This window comes from Mesoplodon densirostris, chromosome 12 (assembly GCF_025265405.1).
Source record: "Mesoplodon densirostris isolate mMesDen1 chromosome 12, mMesDen1 primary haplotype, whole genome shotgun sequence".
NCBI classification, from domain to species: domain Eukaryota; kingdom Metazoa; phylum Chordata; class Mammalia; order Artiodactyla; family Ziphiidae; genus Mesoplodon; species Mesoplodon densirostris.
Genome location: NC_082672.1, coordinates 60,787,501 through 60,808,877, shown reverse-complemented (window position 1 = coordinate 60,808,877; position 21,377 = coordinate 60,787,501).

Genomic DNA, 21,377 nt, shown 5'->3' with positions numbered 1-21,377 from the left:
TTCATAACTTTAGAGTATTTTGTGTGTCGGGAGAGTTTGGTTAGGTGTTTCTCTGATTTTTTTAAACAACTTCAAATAGTAGATTATTCTAAAAGCAGCTTATTGTGATGTTATGATCATGTGAACACATGTTTTCTTTGAAATGGAACACTTAAAATCTGAATCTGAAAAATGGGAATCTCAGTCCTTTAAATCATGGCTGATAACTGTGGATACTGTCGATGCCCTACTAGATCTCCTCCGACCCTTTACTAGGTCTGTTTGCATTTGCTTCTTCTAGTGTCAGAGGGGCCTACCTATCTAGGGTTACTTTAATTTATTCTTTCAGCCTAGCTATCACCTAACTTTGGGATAGTATGAGTTTGAACCATAGACCCTTATGTGAACAGACCTAAGACTACACATTCCCAGGGGAGATTATTTATTTTTTTACTCTAGAACTCTGTTTCCTTGGATCAGTTTTTCCCCAAAGTTAGTACTGTTTGAATTTGAGTTCACTCTTTTGTGATTTCAGTTTATTCTTAATTTTTCTTTGTATCTAAGGATTTTCTCTGATTATTTATGAGCTTATTAACATATTGTAGAGTGTGTTTGTTGTAATATGTTCAGCATGTGAGTGTTCTGTAGTAATTGAGTTTTATAGAATATTATTGAAGTATTACTCTGACTTTCAGGTTTTTAATTCTAATTTTTCATTTCTTGGTCTTTTGGAGTGTGTCCTCAAGAATGTTTTTTAGTAGTACATAGATTTTTTCTTACTCTGAGAGTAGTTGTCAGATGCTTTGACACATAAAATATAAGTTGGTGCGAGACTGATTTATTGGATTACTACATTTTCATCTTAAAAATCTGCTATTGTTCCCAGTTCCTTCTGGCACCTAATGTTATAAAGGAGAAGTCTGAGGCCAGCTTGATTGTTTGTTCCATTGTAGTTAGTTCTTTGTTGTTTCTGTCTGATGTCTTACAAGCTTTTTAACATTATTATAATCCAAACTTATTATGAAAATGTGCATTGGTCATTATCACCCTAAACCCTGTTCTAGGAAACACATTTTTTGGGAAAGGTCTTATTAGGACATCATGAGAAATAAAAAGGGTTCTTTTATTTAATTCATTGGGAAATTCTTCTTTCAGCTCAAAAGGTGTGTGCTTTGGGAGAGTAACAACATATTTCCCAGTTTTCTTTTTATATAGTGCCTGGGTCCCTGAGTCAGGAGAGTCACAGAGGAAAAAAAAAAAAAAAAAGAATTTCACATTTTTTTTCCCACTTACTACCAGTTCATGAAGTGTAGCTTTGGCATTCTTTGATGTGGTCTTAGTGTCAGCTTTCATTTTAGTTTGTTTTTAGCTTAATTTTTCTATGTTCACATATGTGTTTTAATCATACTTTAGAGAGGCTGCTTTAGGAGCTGCTGGTCAGAAAAAAAATTAAATCATAGTCCATTTTCATTTTAATTACAAGCAACTTGTTATTAAGATGATGTTTCAATTTTCAATTGTATAAGACAGCTATCTGCATATACACTACATAATAACTTTAAATATTTTAAACTCATGTGTCCTTGTCACAATTTGCACTTACTATCTTCATCACTGACCTTTTCTGAATTATTCATTTTGTCATTTTAATTTAAAAATATGGTGTTCCACCAATAATCAGAATCCTGATTGAATAAAAGCATTTTTATATTATAAAAAAATCTGAAATGGTCAGAACTAGGATGAAAATTCTAATTGTAAATTTTTCACTTTTTTTTTTGGTCAGTGTTGTGTGCCTATTTTTAATGGAATAATTGGTAGAGACATATCTCTTTGTAATATGTGGTTGAACAGTGTCATACATTGAAATTTAGTATGATACCCATAAAAAACTTTTTAAATTTTATTTGCTCTTAAAAGAAGATACTAATAAAGTATCAAGTTAATTATCCATTAAAAAATTAATCAAAGGCCAAAATTTCCCCTTAAACAATAAACTTCATTTCAACATCTATTAACAGAATATTTTAATGAATGAAGTAATATGAATATAAGCTAGATTATATAAACATTTAAATGAAAATTAGCAATTGAAAACCCTAACACTATCTAGCTTTGGTGAGGTACTCTGAAATATGACATTATTAAGAGTTTTCAAACACCAGATTTATCTTTAATGTATTGTTCTAAATAATACAGTACCACCTCTAGTAAAAATCTGATTGTGGGTGTCAGGCTTTGATTGCCTAATACGATGTATTCAAGAAAAGCAACCGGGAAATGAAATGGGTTATTTCCCTCTACTCCTTTGCAGTCCATTTGGTTTCCTGTAATTGGGACCAAATTTTCCATCTGCCTTGGTCCTCTGTTAATGATTTCAGAACACTTAGAGCTAAAACCATTCACATTTACCCCTTTAAGTTTCTGCTACTATAACCCTTGAGTAAATGTCAGGTTTTTGTTTTCATTGTTTTACCTTTTTTTTCCTATTTACATTTTTGACAGCCTTCCCTCTCAACTGAATACTGTTATCACTTCTTTATTTTAATCCTCTCCCAAGCTGCCTATATTATCACCCCTGTGTTTCAGAACTCGGATTCCTACCCTTTAATCCACTAATTGGCTTTTTACCCCAGCTTGCCTTGCCTCTTCTTTGTGCATCTGACCCTTCTTTCTACTGCACAACCTGCCCACCAGGCTCGCGGTCCTGTCAGATCTTCTTACATTGTGTCCTCTTTCTTCACCCAGAGGACTTTATTAATATTTTTCCCTCTACTCTCCTAAAAGTTTCTGTGGATATAACATCTATTATAATATTTTTCTAGAATAAATAGCACATTTTCCTATTTTCAACTAAGTTTTTTTTAAACGTGTTTATTTTGTGAAGTCAGTATCTTTTGATTATTGATTGGTTTCAACAGCTGGGGAAAATGTATGTAATTAACAAACATTTATTTCATCCTATTCATTTCCATTTATATTTTCCCTGTGGTGAGAAAAAAATATATGCTTATTATTCTTTCAATGAATGCTTTTCTCTTTAAATATGAATGTAGTCAAAATATTGTTGTAGGGCATTAAAAATTCATACTTTACTTTTTTGTGAGTTTGAACATGTGGCAAAATAAAAATGTATGAAAGTGAGCCTAGACAAGATTCTTTATAAAGTTTACATAGATACAATGAGTAGTGAATTAGTCAAGTTCTATTTGTAATATCTTCTTAATATTTTCTATGCAATGGGAGTGTATCCATGAATAGGAAAAATTATAGCAGAATATGTTAGGATATACACAGGATATTAAATTCAAGTGCAACTAAATATCTCAAATGAATCAAAAAGTTTGAAATCTGTATTATTATTTATGGAATCTTTTAAAGTATATTTTCTTTTCCTTCCTCATGGTCTTGTTTTTTGTCACATGCACAGTTTGAAATAGGCCTGAATTTCTGTTATAAACTTACAATTCAGACTGACTAATTTTATTGTCAGTAATTTTCAAATATTTGACTTGGTAGAAAACATGTCATCAAGCAGTTAACTGGGAACAATCATAATAGGGATTCAAGACTAACAACGATTTCCAAGGATTATGAATTTTATCTACATAATAGTAAAATTCTGGCCAAGGAGAATAAAAGCATGGAGTGTACGATCAAAGGTGAAGGAGAAAGTGTCAGGATCAAGACTAATTATCATACAGCAGTCCAGGGAGTCTGTGGATAAATCAACATACAAGAAGATAAAACAAGACCCCACCAAGTGCATTTCATGTGTTTCTGTTCTATGAATTAGGTTTTTAGGGTGACTGTATCAAGCTGACCTGGAGAAGTCAAATTAGCACTGATTTATAGAAAGAAATTTCAATAAGGAATTTTTTATAGGTCTTACATTAGAATTACCTAAATGAAAATATAATTTACCAGGAGATTTAAGGAAAAGTAAATATAAGGAAATAGACCAGACTGTGTAGAATGTCACTGTTAGAAATATTTTTTCTCTACTAAAGATACTTAAAAGTTCCAGTCTGATTGAAACTGTAGATTAGTAACCACTGCATAAATAAATTATATGTAATTATTCTATAATTTTATCTATATAAATTCCCTAAGGTAAGGTATTTTAAAAGTAGACTCTAAACATTGACTGTGAACTTGTTCTTTAAATATATTTATGAAGAGTTTTCTTCATATTTGAAACATTTTTCTCTCCTGTTTTTATCTACATATTTTGATTGGAAACTCTGCAAGGTCAGGGAAATCTTCTTTGGCCACCAAAAGATCTAATTAAGAGTTCAATAGCCTGTGTTCTTTGAGTGAAGTCTTGTTATGCATAGAAATAGAATTTTAAATGATTTACCAATAAAGTAAAAGGAGTGGACCTGGAAATTACTGCTTGGTCTCTGGATCTCTGAGCGTTCTCCAATGTGTCCAATTATTGCTATCCAGTATGATAGTCTTACCTGATTGTTGAGCACTGAAATGTGGTTTGTCCAAAATGAGATGTGCTTTAAGTAAAATATATGCTGAATTTTGAAGATGTAGTATAAAAAGGATGAAAAGTACCTCATGAATCACTTTTTTATGATCACTTTTTATATCAATTACACCTTGAAATAATATTTGAGATATAGTAGATTAAATAAAATAATAATTAAAATTAATATCACCTTTTTTAAAACTTGTTTTCACATGGCTACTAGAGAATTTAAAATTACATATCTGGCTTGCATTTTATGTCTATTGGAAAGTATGGTTCCAAATGGTGCCAGATTTTTAGAAAATCATTTAAGTTCAGTGTATTCTGGCTATCTTGCATAGAACAAACATTAATTTCAGCTTTACTGTATCATCCTAGCCTATATTATGGCATATGCTCTGATTCATGTGTCTATACATTTTCTTCTAAAGAATATTTTCTTAGATTTTAAAAAAGAACACAGAAGAGATCTAAAAGAAAGCTAGTTAATATTATTTGTACCAAAATATTGGTATCCTGAAGGTTCATTTTAGTCGTTCCTTTTAAGCCATTCCCACATCAATTCATTCTGTAACTGTGAGCAGTTAGAGAAATATGAACATTCTTATAGCTCCCGTCTCCTTTTTTTTTTTTTTTTTTTCCTTACCTTCTGAAGGTGAATGATAAATACAGTGGTCAAAAAGATTTAGCTAAAGGGAAGACAGGAGGTGATCATCTACAGGGTCATATACTGGATTTGCAACTGTGGATTATGAGGCCAGGGTGCTTGGGTAATGTAAATAAACTTCTTAAAATGGTCATTGGAAATAGAGATAACTTCTCAAAGTCACAGAAGAGGGATCGAAGTTCCATTGCCTCGCTCCTCAGAATGATTCATCTGCCTAACTTTCTTATTGAAAAGATACCATTGGTGTTCATACTTTCATTATAAACCATCCTCTTTTGCATTGCTTCTAAAACAATTTGTACTTTCCCTTTGATTGTTTTTTCAATTGATTCCAGGAATAGTGAGAAATGAACTTTTAATTTCTAGGTCTGTAAGATTTTTAACATATATTTCTGTCCACCATTATTTGAAAAATAAGATATCAAATATATCCCCCAACAGAAATGCATTATTTCCTTCTTTGGTGTGCATTTCAAACTGATTTTATTATGGCTGTTTAAGGCATGGGATCTGTATCATCCTCTCCAGTACTGAGTGAGGTTTTGTAAATTTGTGTTTGGTCAAAAGAGGGTTAAGAAACAGTAGCTGCTCTAATATATCCACAACTCTTTTGTTCTTTTTAATCTTTGAGTTTCTTTTACAAACAGGTACTTTTCTTCTATATGATATGCAAATCTCCCAGCTCCTAAGAGCAACTGGATAGGGATGTGTGTTTCATCTTAAAACAAAGACCAAGAAAAAATAATAATATGATAAAGTTATTCAAAGGATTTCAGAAACAGGTGTTTTAAGTCTACACTAATTGGATTTCAGTTAATTATTCCCTTTACTTTAGGGAATATAAGTAAGAAATATAAAAAAAAAAGTACCTGAAAAAACTCTGACATGCTAATTGCTCTAATATTATTTAACCTATGCAAAAAAAAGCCACTTTAATGTGACTGAAGTCTTAATTACCTTTTTAATTTCTAGATTTTAAGATAAAATTTATAGGTATTTCTATATACTACACATTTCAGGGCACTATGGCATGCTCTAGTTTTTCATCTACTGTATATGTAATTTTAACTTTCCTTTGCCAATGCACAGATAATATATTTTACAATTTAAAGATTGGATTTCCCACTAACCTCAAGGAGACCAAAGCATGTCTCTTTCCCACTTTGGGTCAAGAAGTCTGCTTCTATTTGATTTAGACTAATTGTCCATTCTCCCCTAATCTCATTTTCTTTCTTTGTAAACAGAAGAGAAATTGTTATATAATACTGTGACCATTAACATTCCTTAAATGCGTGAGTTGAACAAGGGTATTGAAGGAATGAATTCTTGTTTTTGAAATAGGAGATAAGTTCAGAATGTAAACTCCACAAGGGCTTGGGTTTCCTTGTTGTTGTTTACTGCTGTTTTCCCAGAGAATGGGAATATGCCTCATGCATAGTTAATATGCAATAAGTATTTTCTGGATGAATGAATGAATGAATGAATGAGACACACTGAAGGAAGTCAGCAATGGATTACTAGAATCGGTTTTCCAGGTATCTGAAAGTAGATATTTGGTAGAGTAGATATGGATAGAAGGGGAATGAACAAACTGTGTATACTGAATTCTAGTTTGTCTTTTAAATTATAAAGCAAAATTAGAATTAGGGCCTCATAGCAAAGAAATCCACCATTAACTTGATTAGTTAAGGTAGAGTATTCAGTGTTTAAGTTCAGTAACAACTCTCAATAGATATTTAAGAGTGATGCATTAGTTTTGTTTCTTTACAAATAAGTATGTTCATGGAGCATACTAGGTGCTTAATAAACATTTGTTGAATGAATGAATAGATATTTATCATACAATTTTTCATATTTCCCAATAAAAGTGGGACCCATATTATAGGCACTTTTTTCATTTGGTACAGCACAGTGCCTGTTTCATAGTCAATTCTCACACATCTATTGAAGGTGCATTTTTACCATTACACCCTGTTATATTTTAACTATATCTGCATTGATTTAAATCACCAATTTAAAATTCTGAGTTTAGTTCCAATTATGACACTCTTTTTCCAAAGGTCTGAACTCTGAGGACTTGCCATGCTAGCCAGTTTTAGTAAGATAACAGGGGCAAGATAAGCACAGTAACCCCAACATATTATGCTGTTAGGAAGTGTATGAAAAATATTTTATACTTCCTTGCTTTCTGCTTTGTGCCTTCAATAAAATATTTTTAATAAATTAATAAAAGTCAACTTCCTTAGGCCTCCAACTTTCAGAAACAAGCATTCTTAGTTTCCATTTTAAAATTATTTTGGTGGTTGCCATTATATTTTAAAATATTATTCATAATTTTCTTGATTTATCATATTTTGTTCGTATTTTTTGAATCCTTACTAGAAATAAAGAATTTAGCACACTAGTTCTCCCCTCCCCTTCCGCTCTTAATAACAAAGTTTTTATATATAGTTATAATTTTATATATAGTTATCATTTTCACATTGCCAAAGTTTGATCTCTAACTATATATAATTAAATCTTCCAAACTTGACTATAGCTTGAATCTAAACATGATCCTCAATATAAATGACATTTATAGTTTTATGTTCATAAAACAGTTATTCAATGTTAAATCAAATATTGGGCCTAGACCCATAGAGAAGAAAATGTCTACAAAGGGTCAAGGGCATTCATTACACTTTTAACTTATTTAAAATTTTCTTCACTACTTCACTAGTTATAGTTAACTACAACTTTTTCATATACCTCTTGTCACCAGCCTTTCTAGCCTTCTCCTTTTTGTTTTGCTAGAAAACACCCTTAAAAATGTTTTATTATAGGAGATATATTTTCATGTTTATACTGATCCAAAATTATTTTATTTTGCTTTGACAGTTGATTGAGAGATTGGGCATAGAGTTATAGGATCAAAATAATTCTCTGTCAGAACTTTGAAGGCATTAATCTACTGTCTTCTAATGCAAATTGTGGTTATAAGATTTTTGATATCATTTTGAATCTCACTGCTTATTAAATATTTTTTTTCCTCTCTGAAAGAATTTAGGTGTTTTTTCTTTCACCTTTGGAACATTGAAATTTAACCAGAATCTACCAAAGTGTGTACTCCCCACTCTTGCCACTCTACTTGACACACATTGAGTACTTTAATTCTGAAGACTTGTTTCTTTTTTAGCTTCATAAACTTTATTTTTTGTCTCTTTGACTTTTCCTGCCTCCCATTGTCTCTGCCCTCTATTCAGAAATTCCTTTTTTTTTTCTTCTAATAGATACCACTTTGTTGTTTGCCCTCTGTTATGGAAGATTTACCTCTTTTGTCAGACTGTTGTTTGCCAACCCTTAGGATACATATCATGTAATACACAGTATGTTCTGTGGAATTACCACTGGGCTTGGAGTTAGGGGCATAGGTTTTAATATTCCTTGCACACATGATCTGGAGTAAGTAATTTAACCTCTTTAGGCTTCTTTTTTTCTCAATACATAAAGGAAATAGAATAAATTATTATTTAAGTTTATATAGCTCTAAAATTCTATTCTGCAAATTAATAAAGCATTTCAATGTGAAAATCTTAATCTTCAGCGTAAAATGCTATATAATGCATTGTAGTTTATGTTATTTTTGAGAGAGAGGACTAGGTTTGGTTTCAGCATATATATTTAAAATAAGCTTTAACATTATATTTGTTTTTTTAATCAAAAATAGTAGTGTACTGCTACATGTGAAACTATGCAGTAAGTAATGAAACATGTTTAATGGGTCTTCTATTCTTTGAAAAATAAATTAGGAACACTTTGCTTCAGGTTTCTTTAATTAACTGAAATAAAGTTTAAAACAAGATGCTCCTGGAGACTGTAAAATATTTATCACTAAATATAAAAAAAAATAAATTTCAAAGGAAACAGTAGTCCCAGTTACAACGGTAGTTACAAATTTCTTATTTGGTTCATAAATACAGCTTATTTTTGAATGATTATTTAAATCTGAATTTTAGCTATTCTTTATCAACATATGAATAATGTAATGTACACACCTACAACGTAATGTACACACCTACCATTTTTCTGGAACATTTTAGAACATAAGAAAATAAACATCTTTATTTTGAAATTTGAAGGCAAATCTTGATTTTTTCTCTTGAAGTAGTACAATTATTTTGTTCCAAATATTTTTCACATGCTTACTTAATTCTGTAATAGTGTATTTGCAAGAGTCATCTATATAACCTTTCATTCTTTGTTCATTTATTCATTCATTCATCCAGTCAGTCATTCATTCAAGACATAGTTGTTAGCCATGCTGATGAGAACAGTGTTAAGATGTTGCCACCAATCTCTGGGAATGGAGGCTGGATAAGAATAAAGATAAGTCAACAAGCAATTGCAGTCAATCTGTTTTACAGAATGCTATGATGCAGAGGTTGGTGAAGGATGCTTTAAGAGCAGTTGTGAGGAGAAAGTAATTCTGGTGAGGCAACACTAGGCTGAGATAGAAAGAATGAAGGGGAAGGAGCTAGTTGAGCATGAGTGGGATGGAGTGATGGGCACATGAAAACCAAATAAAATGGGCAAATATGACACAAGTTTTAGGACTTCCCTCAGTGGACAGATGGATGTTTTTAGACTCAAGTCCAGAGATTTGGAAATGTTGCCACAATGTGGTTTCATGGGAAGAATATGTGCTTTGGAGGAAGGCAGATCTAACTTGAAACCTTTTTTCACTTTGGCTATGTGACTTGAGCATATTATTTAACCTCCTTGATTCTCAATTTCCTCATTTGAAAAATTGAAGAAATAATATCTACTTTAAAGGAATGTTGTGAGAATTAAATGAGGTAGCCAAACACAGAAAATGCCTGCCATGGAGTTCATATTCAATAAAGTTAGTTGTTTATTCTTCCTTTCCTGTGAGTAGGGAAAATTGAAATGGTATGTGAAAAAAAAAAGTCATGGACTACGGAGTACCCCAAGACTGTTAATGCAAGAAAGTTTACAGTTAGTCTCCCTTTTTCCCTCTCTTCCTTCTTCTTTCTTTGTTTCTCCCTCCTTTTTCCCTTCCTTGCTGCCTTAATTATATTTTCTGTATGAGAAGCAATTTCTTATTCCTAAGCTTTCACTAGAAGGAGCTGAAGGACACTTTCAGGTTGTGTTTCCACATCTCTCAATGGAAAATGGAATGCCATAAATCTGAGTTCTGATTTAAGTGACAAGTACAGGAGGGCCTTTAAGCAGGTTATGGATCTACTACACTTGATTATCCAAGTGTAGTACATTTCAAATAGATTTGGAACCCTTGGTTGTGAGGTGCTACTAGCAACATCCGCAAAGGGCAAGAAGCATGACCTTGGGAAAAGAGCTCCACTGCCTGGCTGCTATGTCCTTGCCATGGGACAGGCCCTAGCAAAATTGAAGAGAATGGCATTTTGGATTCCTCTGGGAGATATTGGAAGTGTCTCTTGCATAGCATTTAAATAGTAGCAAATAGTATTTAACTACCATTGTATGCTCTGCTGATTATTAAGCTATTGTCTTGCAGCATTTAACCCACTCTTCCATCTTCAGCTTCATATGCATTCTTTTAAAACTCTTTTGTAAATAATTAGGTTAAGGGATATTATAATGACTTGAAAGTACAATTCTGACAACATAATGTATCTGTTAAAAACCTCTGAACATCCATATCTGAATCATTCTAAATATCCAAACTAAATTTTCACACTGGGGACCTTTAGCTTCTATGCAATATGCAGTATTGCATATATGTATAAAATTTTTAAACTAGAACTTCAAAACCTGATTTTATTTCCAAATCAGAGATCTCCAACATGAAATTATAAATTGTATTGCATTCAGTATGTTTAACCTTTCAGTTTTATATTTATAATGTTATAATTAATTTCTAATTGATGCGTAAATTTATTATTTATTTTTATAAAGTGAGAATTATAAACATTAACTTTACTAATCATTGTATTCTTTTGTCAGTTTTCTTTGCAAGTTTCTTTCGCTTGCTTATAACTTCCTTTTTAAAAAAAAAAAATTCTTCAGTGTATTGTTATACCTAAATCTCCTAAGTATTTTAACTACAAATCTTTTTATGCTCTGATGCTTTACAAGCATATTTTGCTTAAGACAAATGCTACAAGATATGAATTGGGGTTCATTATTTGTGATCTTCCTGATTAGGAAAATAGTGACAAGTGAAAGAAAACTCTTGTATTCTGTGAAATTATAAAGCACTTCATTTTGTTGAAAAAGCAAGTTATAGTAGCTTTAATGGTACATGACAATATATTTAATTTCCTGGAGGTATTTCCAGGATTCTTTTTAACCCTTTCTTCAAAACAGTCATATTTATTATTTCAGTAAAAGAAAGCAATCACATAGAGGCAAGAGCTCTTGCTCAAAAAATTTGTGTATTTTATACATTCTACTTGTGAAATATAGTAGGGGAAATATTTACAAGCACCATAAGATAGGAAGCTGAAACTGAAATCATTTCTAAATGAAAATTATGTGACAGTTCATCAGTATTTAATGCTAACATTGGGTGATGTAGGCATGAAGAATTTAGCAGCTATTTATCATAACCCTGTGTGTGTTTGGTTCTCTGATATACTTTCCTGGAATAGAATGGAGTTTTAAGGGCAACATGAGCCACAGCTTCAGTTTGAGATATTAAGTAAATGGGGATGTCAAAGAGGATTTGTTTTTGTTGTTTGGTGTGTGTGTGTGCGTGCATGTGTGTTGTTGTTGTTTATCACATTCCTGTTGAAAGCAGCCTGCCACGCCTCGCGCCGGTTAGTTTTTAATCCATGCTCCCACAAGCCATGGCTGGGCTTTTGCACCAGATGCAGGTGTCCCCTTGTGCTGTCAGCCAGGAATGATTAATGAGGATTTGCCCCTACTGAAAGCAGTCTTTGGAGCATTGTTCAGGGCATCTGTGGAACTGTCGGGGGAGACAAGGACACAAGTGAACAACCAATTATTTGGCCATCACTGAGGCAGCATGAAAAAGACATCAAATTGGACAGAAAAGCAATGCTTTTGTTTGGGGATCAAATATTATTTTTTTAGGTGTTAATATAGGAATTTTACCTCATTTTAAACAATTTTGGTGAGATATAGACTTTTAACCAGAAGTAGTTTTTCTTTTTCCTTTAAAGCTAGTCCAATTTTTTGAAAGTAGTATAAAAGAAATAAAACATCAACAGATTGATTCCTAAGTGGTTGCCTATTGTATATAGATACATCGTTTTGCTCGGCTAACACAGAAAACAAGGACTAAGTATCCAGTGGGTAGGAGGGCCCTCCACACAGAATTCTTAATTGCTGGTCACAGTTGACAGGAATTGGGGGTTTTACAAGTGGTCAGAACAGCAAAGACATTGCACTAGAATACTGAAGCAGAAAATGGAAAAAAGAAAAAAACAACAACAACAACAAAACTGTGAAACATTTCTAAGTCGTTGTACAGCATTTGTGCATTCCCTTCTTTTTCCAGTATGAGATATACACTTACTTAGGAGAAAAGATGTTCAGACTGCTACATTCTTGTGCTAGGTCTGGGACTTAAATAAAAAAATTTTTAAAGGCTAAAAAGGGTTATATATTTTGAGCACAATTCAAATGCGGATTAAGAAGTCCTTTCTTTCAGTAAAGTAGTTTCTTTTATGCTCTGTCCTTTCAGGACTGTTGTCTTTAGGGTATTAAGAATTAAAAGCTAAGCCCTGAAACCACTAAAACCTTCAAGGAGCCGATAATGATGTTTTAATATATAAAAAGTAATGGTCAGTAACAACTGGAATAAATGTGGCCCAGATAACAACAAAAATACCTACTTAACATTTTTTTGCAGGTTAATACTTTTGTATTGTCTTTTTTTTTTTAATAAAAGGGACTGACTTCAGTCACAGAGTAATTAAAAATCACATCAAGATTAAAACACGGGCCAACTGAGTATATACAGAACAAATGTCTGAGTAGAGACTGCTTTTACAAGTGATTTCTGGGAAAACGCATTGCTTTGTTGTTAAAAAATTTTTCTCCTGTACCTGCAGTAATCAAGCTGCTTACTGATTTATATTCATTTGGCCAATTCTAGAATTATATAACTTTTCTACACTTCTCAAGACAATCAGACTCTCCCTTATCTTACTGTTCAAATATAAAAGACAAGGAATACATACTATTGCTCATATTCAAAAATTTGCCCATTTAGATAGATGCATTTCTATTTGAAAGTGGGCAAATGGGCTATGCCCAAATCATGAAAACCATTTAAGGTTATTATGACTAGCAGCTTTGACTTAAAGTAGGCTGAATAGATAAATCCAAACCTAAGAGACACTAATACTGCCTCCTTTCATTATCATGAAAACAGCAGTTTCAAACTGTCTCCCACTTACTACTCATATTAAAATTGGCTTAGTCAGAAAGATAGTGTATCTCAATTATTTTTTATTATAGCCTTATTTTCAAATTTGTTAGCAGATTCCCTGGACTTGTGAGTATGCTTGGGTCTGTTGGCAAGTGATACTATTTCTACAAACAGAGTATTTTTATATAATTTTTTATATGTAAATTCTCTGAGTTTTGAACCTTTTGAAATCATTTTGTTAGAAGAATTGACTGTCAGTATATAGACAGTCTTAGAGATTTATTGTCTCATCTATTTCCTATATTTTTTCTTTAGCAACTCTTGTTGACAGTTTTTAGTGCTATCTTGTCACGTATCATTTAGTCATTAAAATAATTTTAAGTGACTTTGAGCCTAAATAGATTCCCAGGGAAGACTACTCATTGCACTTCTATTGTTTGTGAGCCACTGATGATGGTCTTTCAGTATGGGTCTCCAAGCATTTGGTCATTAAGAATAACATGTTGTCCCCTTAGACTGTTTAGGATAAGTATAATTATGGACAAAGCAAATGCTAATGTTGTGTTGTGTCCTACATCTTACTTCTCTTTACCTTCAGTATCTAATCTTAGGTTGGTGTGCCATTATTTTTTTTTTCTACTTGTCATACTCAGTTTCTCTAGCAGTTCTCAATTTTATAAGAGTTTGCAAATTGTTCTTTGACTATTTTCCCTAGGTCCCTTTTGGGTATTGATGTTAAGCTATCATGGGTCAAGCTTTCTTGGATTTTATTTTCATGCTTAAAATAAATAATTACAATTGCCAACATAGGCATTTGGTTATAAGAATCTCAGCTTGGAAGATTCAAGAATTTTTTAAAAAGGAATTCTGAGCAAATTTCTAGTTTTAACTCTCAATAGAGATTTGGAAATGTGAGTTTGCAATATTTGTTTAGGCCAGAAGAATCATTTAAAAAACAGTGTTATCAATATTTTTCTTCTCAGATGAGAAGCATTTAGGATTGCCAGATAAGATACATGAAGGCCAGTTAAATCTGAATTTCAGATAAGTAATGAAATATTTTTAGTATTAGTATATTCCAAATATTTCATTTAGGATATGCTTATACTAAAAATTAATTCATTGTTTATCTGAAATTCAGATTTAAATGTGTCCTTTATTTTATTTTATTATTATTTTTTTTTTTGCGGTACGCGGGCCTCTCACTGTTGTGGCCTCTCCCGTTGCGGAGCACAGGCTTCGGACACACAGGCTCAGCGACCATGGCTCATGGGCCCAGCCGCTCTGCGGCATGTGGGATCCTCCCGGACTGGGGCACGAACCCGTGTCCCCTGCATCAGCCCGCGGACTCTCAGCCACTGCGCCACCAGGGAAGTCCCTCCTTTATTTTTATATTTGCAAAATCCGGCAACCCTTGGTAAAGTCAAAATGTTAAGAAGCGTGTGTCTATAACCTATTTAACAATCTGGAGATCTGGTCTTTTGGGTTCTGCCCTAGCATTTCACATAAAAATGAACCAAGTTTTTTCATCTTCACACTGATAGTAAGCCTCCAGCTACTTTACTGAAATGTTGTGAAGATAATTTTAACTTAAACAAATTTACCTTAAACATCTAGAATTTTTTGACAGCAAGTCATATATAAATAAAAGGTAGTGTAATGATACCCTAAAGACCAGTTAAAGGTCTTTTGAGACTAGTGAACTCAACCTACTTGAGTTGAGAGAAACACGGACCTGCCATCTACAAGAGTATGAAATGATTTCCATTGTTTATAATGAATTGCATGAGAAAGGAAATAAGTTTGCCCCTGACAGAAAATTGAACTTCCTTAGAGACAGCAAAAGTTGAAAGGAAGTTCTGAAGTTCAATAAAGTTAGGGGGAGAAAGGGGACAGGGAATTGAATGAAAACTGTCTAATTCAAATTGTGTATGCAAAACTCAAGTTAGGTAAGAAACTTGTGACTTCAACCTTTACAACTGATGTCAGAGGAGTTGTCAGAGTCTGGGTGCCTAGCTTTGCCTTAATTGCTTTGTTTAAAAGACATAACTTTAAAACAATGTTTGATGATATAATTGTTTAACTGTTGGGCTCTCACACATGCACCATTTTTTAAATGAAAAAGAGAATGTGAAATTTAGTCTCAAATTATTTTTTTCAAAAATTTCCAGTAGCAAATATAGGTTTATTTGGACCTTTGCCTAACAGTCTCATGGTTATTGTACTAAGGGTTTAAGCTATAATATGCAATTGAGAGTATGCTAGTAGCTGGAATGAGGATTATTTTATTTTAAGTCATAAACAAGGAACTGATTTATTGAACATATTTTAATATACACCACTGGATAATTCTTTATTATTTTAAAACATAAAACTGCATGGAGCAAACAAACAGCAAAATTTGTTACTGTGTATGTAATAGGCAATCTAATTTATAGCCCTCCAAGAAATAGAAATATTAGAATAATATTCTTGGTCTCCAAGTTTTGTTTTGTTTTTTTGGCTCTGAGGCATGTGGGATCTTAGCTCCCTGACCAGGGATTGAACCTGCACCCCCTGCATTGGAAGGCAAAGTCTTAACCACTGGTCTGCCAGGGAAGTCTTATTTTGCTTTTATTCTTGCATGTGGTAGATACAAGAAGAATAACTTTTAAAGCACTTTGAACTCATTCTCACTTAAGGTTAATTGACATACCTTTATTCAGGTATTAGCACAAGTATAAAATGAGACATTTTACAAAATTAATCACCATGTATTTATCGATTTCCTATATTATATGTGAGGTATTATAATAGATGGTATATAATAGGATATTAAGATATGTTAGGCTATGTGTGTATATAAATAAATATGGGTGCATATATATATATACATACATATATATATATATATATATATATATATATATATACACACACACTGCCTAACACAGGTTGATCTCTCCCTCTCTCTCTCTCTCTCTCTCTCTATCCATCCAATAAGTACAAAGAAGATACCAGTGAGTACAAGGACACCAAAATTGATTGCCTTCATGAAGAAAATTGTACCCATCAGAGGAAAAATCCCTGTCTTCCTGACAGTTCACACTCATATGCATTCTCCTTCTTATTCTCTCCCCGCTTCCTTTACTGTTGAACAAATATTGTCTCTCCTTTCTGGGCCAATTCCCTGACCAGAATCTTGGATTCCTTCTTCTTCCTGACTTCTCAGGTCTCTTGCTATAGTGATTATCCCTTCTGTTTCCTGTACCTTCACCCTTTCTCCATCAACTACTTGCCATGGGTAATCAAATATACTCACATCTCTGCTATCTTAAAAAGAACAGTTTGTTCCTAAACTCAGACTCCCCCCTCCAACTATTGGCCTGCCTCTTCCTATTAAGGGTCACAATTTTTTTTTTAAATGTGTATTTTTCACTTTGTACTTACTTCTCAGTTTATTTCTGTCTTCAAAACTCCAATGGGAAACTGAGTTCAATCAGAGCACGAAGAACTTCTTTGGGACTAATTGCAGTGGATATTTTCAACTTTATATTAGTCGGCCTGTGGATGGATTTAGACTTAGTTTACCTTGGCTTTGGAAACACACACCCTATTTCCTTTCTCAGATTATTTTCTTTTCTCCAGTCTTTAAATGTTGACATTTCTTAGGATTCTGACTTGGAGACTATTCTTACTACACGTTCTTCCTGGAAATCCTCACCTACTCCTGAGTATTGAAAACCATCTTTAGACTGAGGACTTATATCAGTTTCTCTAGCTCAGACCTCTCTGCTGAGCTCCGTTCCTAGAGACTGAATATTCTTCTAAATATCTTCACTTGATTATCTTTCAGACATCTCAAACTCACCATGTGTAATACCTAAGTATTCAAACAGCTTTTTAAACTAACTCTTAGCCCACAGCCTTGGCATCTTCCATTCTACTCTCCACACATTAACCTCAGTAATCACATGTAAATCAGGCCATATCACTTCTTTGATCTGCCCCACACAAAATCTACGCTGACTTCTGAATCCTAAGAGTAAAGTCCAAACTCTTTATGTTTTTCAGACCCTTTAAGATTTGTTGCCCATTCTTTGTAGGCTTTATCTTTTGCTTTATTTCCCTCACACCCTATGGTACACCTATACTAATTTTTTTTTTTTTCTGTTCCTCAGGAGCGCTCTGCTATTTATCCAGTTGGTTGTCATACTCGCTTAGAACATCCCTCCTTCCTTTTTGTCTTGATCATCCTTTATATCTCATTTCAGTTGAGATATTCCTTCCTCTTTAAAGTTTTTCCTGACTCCCACCCTGTCCCCCACTAGACTGGACTGGACACCCTAGTTCTGTGCTCCCATAGCTGATTATATTTTCTCATCACAGTTCTTGGAGACACTCTGCTATTAAAATTTTCTCACTTCTCTGTATTTCAAATGTAATATAAGTCAGGGGGAACAACTTCTGAAGCACTGGGTATCCAATTGAAATTTTCCCCGAGACCAAAAATAATTTAAAATTCAGTGTAGTTAAGATTACATAATAGTTCTCTGAATTTACTCAATTAGGTCATTCATTCATGCATTTATTCATAAAAATATTTATTTAGAATAGTATAGAGGTGATTAAGAGGGCAGACTAGAGGGCTAGGCTAGATTGATTGGGTTCAAATCCCAGCCCTACCTGTGTGATTTATCATCAGGTTGCTTAAGCTCAGTTATGCCTCAGTTCCTTATCCACAAATTAAGAATAATAATAATAGGACGTACCTTTTAGGAATATTGTATAATGTTAGTTATTAAATGTAAAGTGCTTAGGATAGTACCTGGCTCACAGTGAGCACTATGCAACTATTATTGAGCTCTGCTAGGTCAAGTGTACATAGTGGTCAAAAACACATAACATCTGTCATGAAACTTACAGCTAGTGTGGGAGATAAAAATTTAAGGAAAAAAAGACTAGTTACCTCCTTTTCTGGGAGACTAACATGTTTCGTACCCTCACCCTACCCCCAGTCCATGGTATCTGGGGTCTTTTCAAGTACTAAAGTAGAATTTTATAGTTTCACTGGGAATTATTTTGGTACACACAATTCATTTAACTTCAGGGTTCTTAGTTTTCACAAATTGCCTCACAGCCACTTCATAGACTCTCTGTGGGATGACGGCCCACTTTACGGATGTGCCTTTCACTTGATCTTTTCCCTGGAAGCAATAGTTAGGGTACTGAGTTTGTCTTCAGCCCAGAGCCACCACCAATCTATCTTGCACCTTTCTGCAAATTATAAAAAAATACTCTCTCTCTAGCTGGAAGAATTAGAAAAAAAGTTGCTGTTCTGAGTAAGGACCAGCAGCCTCCTAGCATACAAATTGAGGAGCATATTAAGAAAAAAATGTTTTCAAGAGGAATACAAGGCAGCTACAAGGAGCAAGAGTGTGAGAAGAATGAGCAGGATTTCATTCCTACTGTACCCTTTTAACAGGATGCTATTGCTCAGGGCACAAAATTCCTGTCAAATGCCGCAGCCCTGCTTCACACTGTGGGCCTGTTTGCCTCCTGGGCTTCATGTGATCTAAATTTCTCCTTGTCTGCCCAGGATCAACTCCATCAGCAGCTCATCATGCATTGAGTATTTTCTCAGGTTCCTCCAATACCTTTCTATGTCTCATATTTTTAGGACCTCTGCCCTGTGCTTTCTAAAGTGACAGCCTTGGTCCATTTTACTCTTCAGAGTGGTATAGTTATATATTGAAAAGAAGTCTCAAGATCATTTTACATTAGCCTGAGAAAGTAAGTAACTGTACTGTTAAGCATTTAAGACAGAAAAGCATTTTAGTGGTTTGTATTGTTGATAGCATGCAGGATGAAGTTTACAGCTAGAAGTCTCAGCTGAAGTTTCCAGATTTCTTTGGTGAGCCTTTCTTGAACCTCTCATGCTGAGTAAAGGAAGATGTACTTGGCATATCAATATTGATGGGTAAACACCTGAAAATAATAGGAAATAGAATTAATACAGATATATTCTATATGTTGAGGATGTTATTTGGAAAATAACAGTAAATAGTCCTTTAAAAATCTATTTATTTACAATGTGTAAAGTACTTTTATATACTTTATCTTCCTTAATGTTCAAAATAATCCTGTGGGAGAGGGAAGTCAAGCATTATTATTTTATAATGCACAGATACTTTTAAAACATCTACATTGGTCCATTAAATAGAAAATATGTGATTTGGCCTGTCCAAACATTGAATCTCTAGGGAGGGGGACATTAATTCTAACAGAATTTTAATAATTTATTTGTTTTTATTCATCATAAATTACTTTCCTAAAATCTGGATACATGTCCAAAAGACAAGAACAATTTACATTTGGGTACCCCCCAAAAAGAGATACATTTAAAGCAAAAATAATCATGATATGATAGTATTGCACTTCAAAGCAGTAATATCGTCCCTGTCTTGTCTAGTTATGAATCAGAGCTAATGAGGGATTTGAGTACAGAACTAACACTCAAACTTTAAAAGGATGCTCTGTCATTTTGTTAGCAGCAGCTCCTAATGATTTAAGGGTTTCTATTTTGCTGAAAAATGGGATCTGTCCTTTTGGCTTTGAATGAACATTAGTACCTTACAGGAAATTAGACATTACTTTAAGAGGTAATTGCAGCTAATGGCTACATAAGAATTTTCATTGTATACTTTTTTGGGGAAAATTTCTTAGTGATGATTCAGTTCATGCTAAAAGTTGGCAGGGACTCTCAACCAGGTAGGTATTTATACAAGTTTTAAAACAACATTACACTAGAATAGTTCAAACCATACTGTCTTTTCAAGTACAAAGTGTTTACGTACAGAAAGTGAACATAAAACATTGCTCAGGTTATTCAGTTTTCTGGGGACTCTAAATGTTATGAAAAGTGTTCAGAATGTTATTTTAGCTTTCATATTTCATTATGAAATGTAAGAAAATATTACCCCAAATGTTGGTAGTTGAGGATTCCTAGCATATAGGGTGACAGTCACACAATTCTGAAGATCATCAGAAATTCTTTTCTGTCTAACTGTGAACACTAACATTCCTCATTATGCTGTTGCCAGAATCATAAATTCTTTGAACCAGAATCAAACAAATTTTAGAAAAAAAAGTATAAATTATGGACAAGCTGAGTAAGTGTGTCCTATTATTCTTATAGGGTTATATTTATAGCTAACTTTCCCTTAGTGCTTTAGCCCATGTGTAAGACATTTATCTAAAGAATTTTCTGAGCTCCCTTGAAATTTTAGTTAAGAAGTATTGTTGGTGACCTTGGAGAATCTGAGCTCTAAACTCTGAAACAGGTCACACTGTCTCTCAGTCAGAGGCTCAGAAGAACAGTGACTGCCGAGAGGCGGGCCAGGCATTTTCTTCCTCCTCACTGCCTCTTAACCTCATGTCCTCCAGGAGGAGTTCTGAGACCATTGATAGTCATCATAGCTCATGGGTCCAAACCTTCCTACTGCAAGGAATTCTCATTATTTCAAGGGCTTTTTAATCAGTAAACAGTAGAAGACAATTACTGTATAGATTGGTTTAATTAGTTTATTTGATGCCCAGAGCATGTAAATTTGCAACCAGGTTGTTTCTGCTAGCTATAGAATCATAAATTAATGGCAATGTTCTGGATGGGCAAGATGATGCTCTTTGCATGCTAACCTCTTAGAACGATTCTAGTGGGTTAAGAAGAGGATTGGCATCCAAGAGCCTTTTAATAAAACAATTTTCTCACATCTTGGCATATTTTTGGTCATCAACAACCATAACTTATTTTCCCGCCTTTTTTTACTTGCACATTTTTAGTTTTCCATTAAGTAACCTCACTTAACCGTATTGAGAAAAAGAGCTACCTA